Source organism: Hemicordylus capensis, chromosome 9 (assembly GCF_027244095.1).
Source record: "Hemicordylus capensis ecotype Gifberg chromosome 9, rHemCap1.1.pri, whole genome shotgun sequence".
Lineage (NCBI taxonomy): Eukaryota > Metazoa > Chordata > Lepidosauria > Squamata > Cordylidae > Hemicordylus > Hemicordylus capensis.
Genome location: NC_069665.1, coordinates 23,648,546 through 23,665,389, shown reverse-complemented (window position 1 = coordinate 23,665,389; position 16,844 = coordinate 23,648,546). Strand labels below are relative to the sequence as shown.

Genomic DNA, 16,844 nt, shown 5'->3' with positions numbered 1-16,844 from the left:
AATAATCTGCAGTCTGAGGTGACCACCTCGCCTCGCCTCATGAAAGGACCGCCCTTGTAGGGCTCAAACCATACAGGGCTTCCCAAGTCAAAGCCAACGACTTTTATTATGTCAGAGAGCCAGTGTTATAGTCTCTGTAACACCAGTTACACTGATGTAACGTGTTCTCTGAAACCTATGGTGGGCCACCGTGTGCTGGAAGCTTCCGCGTGGTCAAGCTCAGCTCACACAGTGCAGCCGCCATTTTGTAGAACCTTAAATGCAATTCTAAAAGCCACCTCTTCCAGTTTTCAATGCGGAGCACACAGAAGGCACTGGAAGCACTTATTTGTGAGCAGAAGATGAAGCGAGGCATTTTAAGGAGGCATATAAACAGGCAGCTCTTTATCTACAAAAAGAAAGATGTACTCCTTCAGATGGAGTGCCACGTCGAATAAACACAACCACTGTCAAATGTCAGCAACATCTGAGGGCAACATCATTTGTTGTGGCGATGAAGACAGAGACGGAGGAAAGAGGTGTCTTTTAAAAAACACAACCTAAAATTTAAAAAAATCCAAAAAACCAGGACCTCATTATTAACACCGCTGCTGGCAAGGTGAGTGGAGAACACAGCCCTTTCCCTTCCGACTTTGCATGCAAGCCAATAATTATGCAAGGGACACTTTCTTAAGATGTTGTAAAAGAAAGAAAAAGAGAGAGACGGTTTATTGTTTTTAGCTTGGCTTTCTTCATACAAGGTTAAGGGTTCTTCGGGTCAAAATATTCTGCCTCAGCATCTCTCCCGGCATCAGTCCTTTTGGAAAAAAAAAACACCCAGAGCCATAATTTGTCTTAGAATTTCTTTTGAAACGCTACAAGAAAGACTAACTACTGCTCTTTTCCCTCTGTTTCTTATTCCGGCAATCCCTTTATCTTCCTTTCATTTCCAGGCCCGCTTGGCCTCTTTTGTAGGGGAGACTTCAGGGAGCCCAGACACTTTTGCAGCCCCTGTGATGTTCGCGAAGATTAAAAAGCGGCTTTGAAGCTTTAACAGAGCTCTGTGAGCCCCGTTGGTACAGGACCTCAGAAAGACCCACGCCATCTGGCAAACTGACATAAAGACAAAGTAAAGTGATTGAAACAGTTTCTTCAAAGCAACAATGGCCAGCTGGAAGGTTTGTTGATCTGGGGTTTTGTCTTTCATGTGTCACCCTCAAAAAAGTCGCAAGAACACCTAGGCAATCGCACAGAGATGGGCACGTTCTGCTGCCACATGTTCCCATTACCAGGAGCAAAAAAAAAAAAGGGGGGGGGACACACCGGATTGCTAAAAACAATCGGGCAACACTAATGAATTTAACCCGAGGCTTTCTGTTTGGTAATTATATAATTAAGCACTTCATTTGGCATTTCTGAAGCTTTTGCAGGGAGGAACGTTTGTGCTGGCAACGCACACAGCAACGCGCACACACACCGCAGCAGAACACACGTGAGCAACACGCACAGCTATTTTATCTGGGACTGCAACAACAGAAGTTAAGGAACCCTGGTGGTGCATCGAACTGCAATTGTCTCCTCCTTCCCACAAACCTGCAACACGAAATAGCTCCAGCCGGAAACATTTCTGCGCAGTGTCAGGACGTAATGATTCATGAGCTTAAGAAGAAGAAAAGGGGGAATAAAGGAGAATGCTCTGATCTGCAGCTACATTAACGGCGTCTGTTATTTTCCCTGGGTGATGTCAAACATTTCTAGGGAGAGAGAAAATATTAAAAGACAGATTTACATATTATTGATACTGCCAATCTTTGCTGCTGGGCTGGGAGCAAAACAAAAAAAAAAGTAAGAGCAAGCAAGGAACTGGCTTCACCACCCTGACAAAAGGATTCTTTACTTATTTGGGAGGGAAAGTGTCACAGATTGGGCAGGCTCCATGTACTGTTACACTGAGAGTTGCTTCTAAGTAAACAGGCTTACTCTTGGGCTATATCCTTCCCAGTCCAAACACAGCTAACTTGCAGTGCAGGGTATACATGCACAAAAAAAACACAAGAACCAACTCTTCCGAGCAACTAATCCTGGCTTGTCTGGAGGGGCTGTAAATGCTGGAGACCGTCTCCATGAGCATCGACTCTCAGCACTTATAATTCCTATTGGCCACTAGGGACATTAGGAATAGAGAGAGAGAGTAGAGGACTGCCCCCTTGATGGGAGATGGCCTTCACATCTCTAAACTTAGCACAGCCAGAAGTCACCAGATGAGGCAGAAACCCAAAGAAAAGCACACCCCCACAGGACAGGAATATCCCCAAGCCCTTGCAAACTGGCTGGCTTTGCTCTCGATTCAAACCAGGACTCTTGACCAGTGTTCTCTGTAACAGGGATTCCCAGTTGTTGTTGACTAAAGGTAAGGTTGCACCGTTGAGTTGGTGTCAACTCCTAGCACCCACAGAGCCCTGTGGTTGTCTTTGGTAGAATACAGAAGGGGTTTACCATTAGGGGTGTACACGGACCGGTCCGGGGCCATGCAAGAAGCCTCCGTACCGGTCTGTAATTCGGCCGGTCCGGAGCGGGGGGAGTGTAGCTTTAAGGGCGGAGGGGTAGTACTTACCTGCCCCCGCCGCTCTTCCCCCTCCGGCGCTCGACTTTGCTAAAACGTTTTTGGGGCGGCAGGGAGGAAGTCTGCCGCCCCAAAAACGTTTTAGCAAAGTTGAGCGCCGGAGGGGGAAGAGTGGCGGGGGTATGTAAGTACTACCCCCTCTCCCGCCCTTAAAACCACACTCCCCCCAGTGCCGGACCACACCTCTGTGGTTCCGTGCACAGCCATATAGGTCTCAACTGGGAGCAAGTTCCACAGTCTGGGGGCAACAAATGAGAAGGCCCTGCCCTGCGTGCTCAACAAACAGGTCTCAGCAGGTGTCGACACGCGGAGCAGAGCCCTCCCAGTCGATTTAGTCAGGTGGGTAGATTCATCATAATTAATGTTCTGCTGTTTGGTGAAGACGTGGCCATACCAAGAACCTTTGGGTGGTACGTGTCTGATGACTATGTTTCGATGATTTAATGTTGTTGCTGGGATGGGGGTTTTGTCAACTGCTTACCCTAAGTTTTGTAACTGTTGTTATGTAGGTATTTCTCAATTCTTTTCAAATTACCCTTTTTCGCCCCCTTGAGTTTTCTCATTAAAGCAAGGAGGAAAACATTTTTTAAAAAATTCCCTAGATTTACATGGATGCCAAGAAGTGTGTAGTTATAGAAGACTTCAGCATGGAAGTAGCAAAGGACAATAAAGGAAATAGTTGTGACCTGCCTTATAATGACATCAATACAATTCTGTACTTTGAAATGCTTAATTGGAACCTTTTTCTTCAGCAATAAAAAAACAAGAGTTGCAATGGGAAAAAAATGGGAAGAAAATGTAGAAAAACATTCTGTTAGGGGGAAAAAAATGTTCTGTCGCTTCCAATGTCAGAGGAAGGGTGGGGGACATATTAAGAGTGAGGTTGCTATCATTATGAGGAGGTGCCAACGCTATTTCCTCTCTCATTTTCTCTCTTCCCGTTGCTTTCATTTCTTGCACTCTTCTGATCTTGGTATCACGAGCAAAGCCGCCCCTCTCTGCCCTTTCCTGCTCTGGACTGCCCTCCTAGTCCGACACATCAGCACAACTAAGCTCCAAGATTGTCAGAGTACTTTGTTAGAGAGCAGTGCTCCTGCCGCTTTCCTCCCCCACTCCGCCAGACACTGAAGTATTAAGTTGTGGCAATTGCTTTGTCATGCAAACGGGAGAAACGGCCTTCTCTCTTGGGCACAGCGGCAAGAGGAACAGTAGCAGATGATGAAAGAGAGACAAGAGGCTGGTTTCCCACCATGGTCAACTGGGTAGGATGAGCAAAATGCCTAGCTTCGGGAGCTGCTCATGTTCCCAATTTTTGGCTGCCTGTCAGCAAAAAAATACAGGAGAACCTCATGATACGCGGATTCTGTATCTGTGGTTTTGTGTATTCACGGATGTCTAATTGACACCCGGTTTCATTATTCGCGGATATAAAATGGTTAAAATCCACATATCTGTGGTTCCTAGAGGGCCAGAAGTTACTGTGGAGATCATTTCCAGCCGCCATTTTGTGGCTCATTTCAGCATTAAAAAAAAAATTTGTGGGAGGAATCCATGATTTTTTGGACCATTTGGGGCATTGCTGGATGCCAGGAGACCTGCAGAGCATGGTATGGCCCTTTTTGGCCCTGTTTTTGTGACAGGTTTGTGGTGTGTTTTTTTAGTACGAGAACCTAACCCTCACGTTTCCGTAGACTCAATAACTCAATATCCGCGGTTTCGTTATCTGCAGTAATATGCGGGAACAGAACCCCCACAGATAATGAGTCCTGCCCCTGCCCCTGCCCCCCAGATGATCACTTCCCACTCCTCCTACCTATGTTTTTTTGACAGACAACCAAACATTTGAAGCCTGCACAGCTCCTGAAGAAGGATAGGATGCTTGTTCCCCCCAGTTCACCATCGTGAGAGCAGCCTTAAAGTGTGCCGTCAAGTCAGTGTCGACTGCTGGTGATCACAGAACCCTGTGGTTGTCTTTGGTAGAACACAGGAGGGGTTTGCCATTGCCATCTCTCATCCAGTCTGAGGTGATGCCTTTCAGCATCTCCCTGTCCAGACATATGCAATCTGAGTGGCAAGCCTACAAGCGAAACACTTTTACTGCCCCTTGATCAGACGTACAAACTTCTTCCCTGCATCAAACTCTGGGAAATGTCTTGTTCTTCCTGCATGCAGATGAAGGAGCTATGCACAACACTGATTGGCTGGCCCTTGTGACAGTCATGAAACCACCCACCCCACCCAATTCAGAGCAGTTTTTCAAGCTGAAAAAAAAATCTGGTTTGTATCATTGAAAGAACAATAATAGATAATAATAAACATCTAACAGTTGTTTAGTTTGATTAAGTTGAAGAGCACTTGAGAGGGGAAGTGGAGAGGAAGAGAAGGAAATGGTGTGGAATTCAAAGGGATGTGTGTCATTTGAAAAGCAAAAGCAAAAAGGAAGCTAAGTAGGAAACCACCCCCACATCGTCCGGTTTGTTGGTTTGACTACACACACACATTAAATTTCCAGCGATCTCTCTTCCAAAAGAAAATACCTTTGAACTTTCCAGGGCTCAGGAAAGGGGAAGCACAAAGCAATTAAATAGGTGACTCTGTGTCCTTGTTGAAAGAATGGGCAAGTGTTCTATTAAGCACAATTCTTGGCCAACAGAATGGAAAGATCTCTGATACAACCTCAACCCACACAACCGAACCATCCGATGATCAGACTCCGGTACTAGCAGACGTTTCCAAGTATGCCAGCTTTACATTATTTATATGTAATACCATGTACACAGGCATTACATATATACATACATATATGTAAGTATATGTAATGCCATGTGTGGGATGGATGGATAAAACAAACCAAGATCTGTGATTGTCTGAAGCACCACTTTCAAGTTCCCTCCGTATCTCGGGCTTTGGGAATCTCCTCTGGTTCTGCGTTATGTTTGAACCCAGCCTCGGAGACGCCCAGAAATCAGAAGTCATCTGTATGGGATACCCAGCGGATGAATAGTAGGATTTCTTTATTCAAAATAAAGATTAAGTCTTAATGTTACAAATGCATACTAAGAAAGGTAGATGCATTACAACAGAATGCTAGAGGAGAGTGAAATTGCCTGGCAAGCTTCCTTCATACATCTAAGTTCAAGGTTATATTTGTAGGGGTGGGGTGGGGGGAAATGCATCATTCCTATGGCGGGGAAGCGCTTAATCCTTGAAAGCAGTCGTTTCAAAAAATGGCTGAGGGTCATGGTAAGTAACAAACTTCACGTGAACTCCCAGCAGTGCAACTGCTAAAGCGAAAGAGGAGAAATTTATTCTTGGGTCTATAAACAGAGGGATGGCAAATAGGAACAGAGAAGCATTGCTTGAGAGCGCAATGAAGAGATCGTTTGTGCAATTTGTGCAGGATTCCATTAGGTAAGCCGGTTTTTCTTAACATTACTTTACAGGGAGGGTCTGGAGGTTTTCCTTGCTTGCACTGGGTTTTGGGGATGGGGTGGGTTTTTATTTCTGCTAATGGCTTCTGTCCCAGGAGGGCAATCCACTTTTTAACAAGTGGACAAGTTTGTCCCAATCTAGGCATTAGCTTAAACATGCCTGCTGCTGAAAAAAGCCTAAGGAGATCCAATTCCTGGTCTGTGATGTCTGTTAGAACTTAACTGTGTTTTGATGTCACAACATTCTCTGTTTTTAGCCCACGATGGGACCGAGCAATGCAGAGCATTGTGAGATCAGGTCACAGTTTAATTCTCCTAGACATTGCAGAGGGAGAGGGAGAATGTAGATGGGCAATTTGGGGTTTTGGCAACCAGAATTTGTTCAAAGTCATGCTTTCAGGGGCAGCCTTCCCATGGGGCAGAGTTAGATGGCTGCCTCAGCTGCTGGTGCAGGAAAGGGCACAGAGGACAGCAAATGGATGACAAGAGAGCTGGTCTTGTGGTAGCAAGCATGAACTGTCCCCTTTGGTAGGCAGGGTCTGCCCTGGTTTGCATTTGAATGGGAGATGGCATGTGTGAGCATAAGAACGTAAGAACAGCCCGGCTGGATCAGGCCCAAGGAAACCCATCTAGTCCCACATCCTGTTTCACACAGTGGCCCACCAGATGCCGCTGGAAGCCTACAGGCAGGAATTGAGGGCATGCCCTCCCTCCTGCTGTTACTCCCCTGCAACTGATACTCAGAGGCATCCTGCCTCTGAGGCTGGAGGTGGTCTGTAGCCCTCCGACTAGCAGCTGATGATAAATGTCTCCTCCATGAAGTCATCCAAACCCCTCTTATAGCCAACCAGGTTGTTAGCTGTCACCACATCTCGTGGCAGAGAATTCCACAAGTTGATTATGCACTGTAAGATACTATGCACTGTAAGATACTACCTTTAGGGGATGTGCTTACATGCAGAAGGTTCCACGTTCCCTCCCTGGCAGTGGCATCTCCCAGATAGGGCTGGGAGAGACTCCTGCTTTCAACCTTGGAGAAGCTGCTACCAGACTGTGTAGACAGTCAGAGGTGCTCTTACCTCTGGACTTTGGGGCCGAAGTTCAGGGCCTCCACAGCCCCTGGGGGCCCCCAAATCTTTAGTCTGCCCCGGGTGGTGTGGTCGCCCGATTGAGCATTATGATGCTTAATTTGCGGGGGTGGCGGGTGGCACCAAAGGCCTTTCGGTCCAGGCTCCAAAATTACCTAGGTGCACCTCTGTAAACAGTACTGAGCCATATGGACCAATGGTCTGACTTAATATAAGGAGGCTTCCTATGTCCCTATATTTGTGTTTCGTCACTGGCACTACCTCAGTCTTGCAGTCTGAGATGGTTGAGCATCCACCCACAGTTTTGTGGGGTGTTTTTTGTGGGGGGGGGAGGGGGGTCATCATATTTTCCTTCGCCTCAGGCAGCAAAATGTCTTGGACTGTCCACGAATGTCCAGTTGGACCATGTTTTTCAAATAATAATAAGAGCAACAAAGGCGGCATTCCACACACAAAAACCCACATCCATACATTTACATGGGACTGTGTGTATGGCTGACATACTGCACAAAAGTACATCAGCCTAGTCACGAGGCGTGCCCACAAAACTGCACAAATGAAAAACTGTGCAAATGTTACATGAGAATAAGTCCATCGCGAATAATGGGCTTACTCCCATCTAACATCATAAGAACTATTTTAAATTTGCATAAGTTGTGTGCACATGTTACTAGGCTGATGTTCCATTGAACAGTATAATAACTAGATAGATAGATAGATAGATAGATAGATAGATAGATAGATAGATAGATAGATAGACAGACAAATATTATTTGAAAGTCTAAAAGTTGGGGGGTAACAATTGAAAGTAATATCTGGTGTGTGTGTGTGTGTGTGTGTGTGTGTGTGTGTGTGTGTGTGTGTGTGCTCTCTCACTCACTTGTTCAGTGCTATTTCCAGGATCTCTAGCATCTGTGGCAATTAATCCGCTCTAAAAGAAACTGACGTTAAAAGGAATTCACACTGTGGTGAAGCCTTACACATGTCAACTATGCATTCCTAAAGCCTGAGTTCTCCGCTAATATGTAAACCAAGAACTGCATGACCGGTTTCCATAGTAGCACAATGGCACTCTTGCTAAGTTATTGATAGACACTCCTTGGGATTTATACAGACCATTGGTGAATATATGCATGCAAAAGTCCCCACAAAACCCCAAACCAAGACTACAGTGCCACATCCAGATCACACTTAAGGTGATGTGGAAAAGTGAATGGAGATCACCCTTGGTGGGTGGTGGTGGCATCTTGTCTATGGAATAGCTTCCCCAGTGAGGCTCACCTGTCATCATCACTTTGTTCTTTTAGACACCAGGTGAAGGTTTGTGTTCACTCAGGCTTTTAAACATTTATTTTAAAATTTAAAAAATGTTTTGCATTGTATTTTGTGTGTGTGTTGTGATTGGTTTTTCTTGGTGTACTTGTTTTTATCTATTGATAAACATCTATTGGTGTTTTTTATTGTCATGTTGTTATGAGCCAGAGAACAACTTGTTTATGGGTGGCTAACAAATACAGTGCATTTATTATTAGCAGTATTATTACCAATTATTAACTATTATATCAGATTTTTGTTGTTCATTAGGGTAGGTGTATACTCCAGTTCTGAGGGACAAGGACACCCAGCTGTCAAAGAAATAAATCACCCACTTTAAGCAATTCAGTGATTTGCACTGAGTGGGAACAAGTTTGCCCTATACGTTTAGGGTGCATTTCCACACTGGTGCGTATTTTCATTCATGGGGAAAAAATGTCAAATGGCTATACTTTGGCTTTGTTGTGCAACATCGTACTGATGGCAGTGTCCACAAGGGGCAAAGCTGCAGGGCCTCTAACTTACTTACCAGTTCTTGCAAAAGATGTGCCTCGGGAGTAGGAAATAAACCCAAGATACAAGCTATTATGGCGCAGGAGGGAAATGACTTGCCTAGCAAGCAAGAGGTTGATGGTTCGAATCCCCGCTGGTATATTTCCCAGACTATGGGAAACACCTATATCAGGCAGCTGCGATATAGAAAGGTGATGAAAGGTATCATTTCATACTGTGCGGGAAGAGGCACTGGTCAACCCCTCCTGTACTCTACCAAAGACAACCACATGGGCCCTGCGGGAGTTGACACCAACTCGACGGCACAACTTTACTTTACAAGCTATTATTAACAGGAGTACAGAAGGAGATATTTTGGCAGGTGAGGCTTTTCCCACCCTTGCGGACAACTTGCATCAGCCAGCATGCTGTATTCTATACTGCTATTAAGAACTCAGGAGGCCGGACTTCCCTTTAGTGATCAGACACAAAGAGAAAAATGGGCATATATGGTTTAAACAAAAAATTGGGATCAAAGGCAAGATCCTGGATCTGAGAAGCTTAACATACGGAACTGCCATATCCTGAGTCAGGCCATCAGCCCACACAGCCTTGCTCTGTCTGCTCAGATTGGCAGGAGCTCTTCATCATCAGGTTTCCCCCCAACCATGACCAAAGATCTTTTAATGGGTGATGGAACTTGGGACTTGGGGCATACAAGGGCTGAGATTCACCACTGGCAGACTTAAGGCTCCCAAGACCTGGCAGACTTAAGGCTCCCCCACCCCACAACCCGAGTCATGGGAACCAACACAGCTTGGGGAGGCAGAGCCATCACAAAATGGCGGCTTGGGGAGGTGGGAGTTGCCAAATGGTAGCTTGTACAAAACTGCACATCAACAGAACAGCAGCAGCAGCAAATATTTATATTTGCCTTGCCTTCCAACCAAAGTTTCCAAAGTGGTTTACATAGAGAAATAATAAACAAAACAAACAAAGGATGGCTCCCTGTCCCCAAAGGGCTCACAATCTAAAAAGAAACACAAGATAGACACCAGCCACAGTCACTGGAGGTCCTGTGCTAGGGGTGGAGAGGGCCAGTTACTCTCCCCCTGCTCAATAAAGAGAATCGCCATGTTAAAAAGGTGTCTCTTTGCTCAGTTTGAACAGGGGACTTTGGCATCAAACCCCCTGAATTCCAGAAGAATTTTGCTGCAGGGCAGGAGAGCAAGAGAGCAAGGGGAGACTACTTTTCAGGGGAAGAAACTGGAAAGAAAGTAGAAACAGGATGCTGGACTAGATGGGCCTTGGGCTTGATCCAGCAGGGCTGTTCTTAGGTTCTCAAGCAGCCCTGAGCATCTATAGAAAGAGAGATTAAAAATGGCGGCCAATGCCCCATTCAGCCAGCCAGTCAGATGTACAGTATTGGCTGCAATGGGAAGGAGGGAGAAACAAGCTGAAGATCTACTTCAGATAAGGCCGGGAGCTCCTGCCCACCCCTGCCCTAAAGCGTAGGTCCCATCTGCCTCAGGTGCCAAACTCAAATCTACAGCCTTGACATTATTAGTACCATGCTCAGTCCAACTGAGCTTTCTGGAAGGCTAGTAGTTTATAGGAGAATGAGCCATAGCCCCATCCTCCCCCATAAGGGGACTACCTTACAGTGCTCACATGAAGTCTCCCATCCAAATGCAAACCAAGGAGGGCCCTGCTTAGCAAAGGGGACTATCTATCTATTTATCTATCACATTTTTATACCACGTGGTATGTAAATCCCTAGGTGGTGTACAAAATTTAAAACAATTTTTTTTAAAGAGGTGGGGGAGAGAGCGCTAGGAAGCAATTCATGCTTGCTGCCAGTGTTTTTTTCATCTGTGTGCAGAATGAGTTTTGTTCTGAGCCGCAGTATCGAGGCAGTGTGTGCACACATGTGTTCAGAATGAGGCCTTCCTGATTCAACCTGAGTGGGATCTAAAATGAACTGAGCAGACATCCAAACATATGTGAGCACGCGCACGCCTTAGAGGGAACACTGCTTGCAACCACAAGACCAGCTCTCTTACACACACATACATACACATTTTGTGTGTGTTTAACCTGTGTGTGTGTTTAACTTATCATTGGATAAACTCAAAGCAAAAGTATTCCAGAGCATCCCAGAAAACACTGTTTTAAAGTATATTTCTTCCTTTACCTAATAATCCAGCAGCATAGCCAGACTTCTAACAAATTCCAGCATTATTAAATAATCGAGTAAGTTATGTTATCTGAAATAGAAATCCACATTTCATTAATGCGGAAATGCTGAATTTGGCACGTCGTTTTTCCTTTGCATATTACACCACCAAGTGGATAAATGCATGAGAAGATGTGGCCATTCATCACTGGCTTTCTCTAGGGGAAAAAACTATATGTTGAGGAGCATAGGTTCTTAAAAGAAAGAGAAAAGACACACACTTGATACACACTGTAAATCTGGCAGCTAAATGACTGGGCCGATCATAAAATCCTATTTACAATTCATCATGTGATATGACCTCCCTGCTTGTTTGACAAGTAGATTTTAATCTTACATGTAAAAAGTAGATTTTAATAAATGCATATTAACAAGGCTGAGCTTTTGTTTGAGTTTTTGCTTTTCATTTTTGCAAAGGTTCTGATGTGTGAACACAGGCTCCCCTTGCCATAATCTATACAAAATACTAACATTTAGAAGCCAGACAATGTGTGATGGGCATGCTGGAAGACTCCGAGGAGGAGTTGGAGGCGGAGACAGAGCTGACAGCAGACCTTGGTGGGCAAGGTCCAGAAGTTGCAAAGGAGAGTGGGTCCGACTCACAGGGAGACAAAGATGAGTTAGAGCCGGGTGAGGCAGCTCTTGCGGAGGAGGCGCGACCAGTCTCAGCTGTGGAGAGGCACCGATCCAAGAGACAGCAAGAGTTAAGGAGCCACATGCATAGAACAACAGGCAAAGCTGCTGACTCAGCAACTCTTAATTAACAGCACCAGGGGTCAGCATATTTAAGATGCCTGTAATATAGCTACCCTGCTGATAGCAACATCAATTTCCTGTGAGCTAATCGGCTGTGTTCGTGTATTACCTTGACCGTGTTTGGACCCTGGACTGTGTTGACCTTGCTCATGGATTTCACTTTGGACTCTGTTGGATTTATTGGATTGACTCGGACTGGACCTGGTTTGGAGAATTTATTCCTGTTAGACTTTGCTGTTCTACTTCTACCTCTGTTACGCTTCGTCTGGCTAGCCTGACAGATTTACGACACAATGGATATTTGACAAGATTACCAGACTTAGCAACAAACATTGGTGGGAGGAATGGGCTTCTCTTTATAGCCTACAAAAGCAATGTACTGAGGACAGAAACAGGGCTGCCAAGGACAAATAGACATCTTATTAAATAATACCACCTCTGAATATCCTAGTCTAAGTGCCATGGTTAAATATCTAGGTGCCATGGTTCCCTGGTGCCTGGGATTTGTCAAGTCCTGTGGTAATGGTAGACACTGGTCCAATTATTTTTTCAGGGAAGCTTGACTGCCATTACTGATCAACTTCCAGGTTCAACTGAACACAAAGAAAAGGCCACTGCTGCACAATAATCACCACCTGAAAAGAGACTGAGAAATCAAGAACCATCTCCTGGGGACATATGGCATGGGCTACAACCAGGAACCAATAGATTTGGTTCCAGCTAGCTCAGTACTGTCTACATGGATGGTCAGTGGCTCCCCAAACCTACAGACAGAGGTTTGGAGAGCCACTTTAAAAGAGGTTTTTAAAGAGTTTTCCCCACCCTATCTGGAGATGCTGCTAGGGAGTGAACCTAGGATCTCCTGCATGCAAGCACCCAGATGTTCATCCAATGAGCTCAGACCCCATCCCCTAAGGGGAATATCTTCTATCTAGTGCCCACACATGTCGTCTCCCATTCAAATGCAAACCAAGGTAGCCCTGCATAGCAAAGGGAACAGTTCATGCTTGCTACCACAAGACCTGCTTTCCTCCCCTGGGTGGAGAACGTTGGGTGAACGTTGAGAATCCAGTGTGAGAACTGGAATCTGGGCCCAGCCCAGGAGCGCACACTTTTCATTACCATCATGCTACCGACACATGACCAGCTTATGGTCCAGCCAGCCCTTATGTGAACTCACCCTGTATCTGGGCAACAACAGTCTCTCACATCACCATTGCCTATGGCCCAGCAATGATACCATCACGTGGCCAAAGTGACAACATCAAGGGTGTGATACCCATTGATGTGACCATTGGGACATAGGAAGCTGCCTTATACCGAGTCAGACCATTGCTCCATCCAGCTCAGTATTGTCTACCCAGACTGGTAGCGGCTTCTCCAAGGTTGCAGGCTGGAGTTTCTATCAGCCCTATCTTGGAAATGAACTTGAAACCTTCTGCACTTCCCAGAGCGGCCTCATCCCGTAAGGAGAATATCTTGGAGACGCCAGGGAGGGAATCTGGGACCTTCTGCACGCAAACATTTAGGTGCAATTCCCAAGTAGCCCCATCCCCTGAGGGTAATATCTCACAGTGCTTACACACATCTCCCATTCAAATGTGAACCAGGGTGGACCCTGCTTAACAAAGGGCACAATTCATGATTGCTACCACAAGACCAGCTCACCTCCTTACATAGGAAGCTGCCATATACTGAGTCAGACCATTGGTCTATCTAGTTCAGTGTTGTCTTCACAGACTGGCAGCAGCTTCTCCAAGGTTGCCAGCAGGAATCTCTCGCAGCCCGATCTTGGAGATGCTGCCTGGGAGGGAATTTATAACTTTCTGCTCTTCCCAGAGCGGCTCCATCCCCTAAAGGTAATATCTTACAGTGCTCACACATCAAGTCTCCCATTCAAATGCGAACCAGGGTGGATCCTGCTTAACTAAGGGGACCATTCATGCTTGCTCCCACAAGATCAGCTCTCCTCTCCATGAACAACAGTACATGGAGTTGGGGTAGGTTAGGAAAGATGCCACTTGAACCCTAGGAGGAGAACTGGAGAGCAGCACAGGTGGATTCGATCCAGGAAAAATTGGACCCGATTTGGAAATCCTTAACAGCTAAGGCAGTCTTTGGTGCTGACTCTTTTGTGAACAGATTCATGACAGTGTGACGGAAATGGCAATGTCACAGAGCACATATGCTCCCCCACATGACACTAACACCACACCACAGACAGAACTGGATTCCATAATCGTGTAAACACCGCAGTGGAAAGAGGAGTGTCGCAGTCGTTCGTCGCGATGACAAAAGCAGCAGCATTACATCCCTCTCCCTACCGTCACGCTCCTCATAATCTCCATTTCTTCATGGCTAATGACTGGCTGTTTGTTTGCAAACGGGATTTAAGACTGCCGAGTGACGGTTAAAATTGCACCTGAAACGCAAACAATGACAGCGAGAAAACGCTGTCGATAAGTACGAGGAAACCAATCCTCTTCCTCTGAAATACGCAGGATGCAGCGATGGAAAGAAATCTCTCCGCGTTTTGTTGTACAGATGTAATGCTATTTGATAGAGTATATCCAATACCACTAGTTTAAAATGTGCCCCCCAGGAGCAATGGATTAAAAGAAAAACTGTCCTCCTTACGTAACAAGTGCGCAGCGGGGAAATGCTTGACTAACAAGCAGAAGGTTGCCGGTTTGAATCCCCTCTGGTACTATATTGGGCAGCAGCGATATAGGAAGATGCTGAAAGGCACCATCCCATACTATGCAGGAGATGGCGTAAACCCCTCCTGTATTCTACCAAAAACAACCACTGGGCTCTGTGGGCACCAGGAGTCGAAATCGACTTGACGGCACACTTTACCTAGGCAAAAGCAAACTTTAGCTTTACCCAGATGTTGTTGGATTACAACTCCCATCATCCTCAGTCACAATGTTCAATGGATGATGGCAGTTGTAGTCCAACAACACATAGAAAGCTAAGGTTGGGAACTCCTGTTGTGTAAATTTATAGAGGCAGGAAGGGAAGAGATAGAGCATAAGACAAGTTCTCCTGAATTTATATATTTATCATATTTATATATTGCCTGATATCTGTATTTCTAGGTGGTGTAAAGGTAAAGTGTGCCATCAAGTCGGTCTCGACTCCTGGCGCCCACAGAGCCCTGTGGCTGTCTTTGGTAGAATACAGGAGGGGATCATCATTGCCATCTCCCGCACAGTATGAGATGATGCCTTTCAGCATCTTCCTATATCGCTGCTGCCCAAGATAGGCATTTCCCATAGTCTGGGAAACACACCAGCGGGGATTCGAATCGGCAACCTCTGGCTTGCTAGTCAAGTCATTTCCCCACTGAGCCATTAGGTGATGTACACAGTCCAAAATACAATATAACACATAATAAAGACAATTAAAACAGTTTAAAATTAATTTTAATTAAGGGCCTGAGAAAACAGGTGTGACTTGCAGGTCTTTTAAAAGGCAAACAGAGATGGAGAAGCTTTTTTGTTGACAGGGAGCGTATCCCAAAGCACTCAGATAAAGCTCCATCCAATACAAAATTTGGATCTTTAAGTTATTACTTTTATCTACCAACATGTAGAAAGAAAAGAAAGAAAGAAAGAAAAGAAAAAAAGAAAGAAAGACTGCCATACACACACCAACATGTCCCTCATTAGAGCGGAATATAAAAAATGTAAAATTAAAATAAATAAATTTATATTTTTATATATATATATATATATATATATATATATATATATATATATATATATACACACACACACACACACACACACACACACACACACACACATAAAATATCTCAGCAGCCAATGTGCAGAAGAGATTAGACTAGGACCAGGAAGACCAGAGTTCAAATCCTCATTCAGTTGCCTGAGTAACTTTGGGCCAGTCACGTATCTGCCAGCCTACACTACCTCTTAGGGTTGTTGTGAGGATAAAAAATAACTGATTACACCACCCAGAGCTCCCTGGAGAAAGAGCAGGATATAAATGTAAAAATAAATAGATAAATACCTCATTGTGGACTTTAGTTGTGAATAACTTTAGCAGCCAATCTTGTCCGAACAAGCAAAAAAATATATATTTAAAACATGCCAAAAAAACACACCAACATTTTAACATTATATACAGTATGCAAATAACTATAGGCAACATTCAAAAACTATGCAAATATGCTAAAATTATTTTAAAGCACTTAACAAAATATTATGCATTTTAAACTGTAACACAATATAGTATTAATCAGGAGCCTCCAAACCCCGCCCTTCCCAAACTAAGCCTCCTTTCAGACACACATAATATTTACAAAGCTATATTAAAACACCACCTTTGAAAGGGGAACCAAAGTAGACAGAGGAGAAAACACCGAAGAGTCCTGCTGCAATGGCACCCTGGAGCCGCTAGAGGGAAGGCGTCGACCGCAGCACCTCTCTTTAGCAGGCTCTCCTCGTTGTCAAGAGCCCGTGCTCCGCAATTCCTCCTTCGCGCGAGAGCACATAGAGATACAAACAAACCAGAGTGACGCATTTGCCTAAACCTGAAGCGGGGGTGAGCATTGAGCGCCGCCCTTTCAACTCATTTTTCTATGGGCGCCATCGACTTCAGTTCCAACTCCGTTTATAAGAGAGTGTTTGCTCCACCATAAGGCGAGCTGCAGAAGCCAAGCTGCATCGCGCCTGCCTTTTTTTTTTTATTTTTTTAGTTAAGATAGGGAAACAGGCACGCTGTTGCTGCCGATGCGTCTTTTTCTCCTCCTCTCAGCCGCGCTAAGCCGATGCTCATCTGCTTTGGACTCAAAATCCACACCAGTGCTAGTGTTACGTGCTCACTTCCGCCCAGAAGCGCGCGCGCGCACACAAACACACACAGAAAAAGCTGCGCTGATAACCCGGAAGCCTCTCCTC

General features: G+C 45.2%; 1 long non-coding RNA gene across 1 annotated transcript; it reads right to left on the bottom strand.

Annotated features, from left to right (window-relative positions):
• Positions 1-703: 703 nt before the first annotated feature.
• LOC128334575 (uncharacterized) lies at positions 704-16,795 on the bottom strand. Its single transcript, XR_008311326.1, has 3 exons — positions 15,955-16,795; positions 1,573-1,733; positions 704-796 (listed from the first exon to the last, which is right to left on the bottom strand). It is a non-coding gene; the product is annotated as an uncharacterized LOC128334575 (long non-coding RNA).
• Positions 16,796-16,844: the final 49 nt, after the last annotated feature.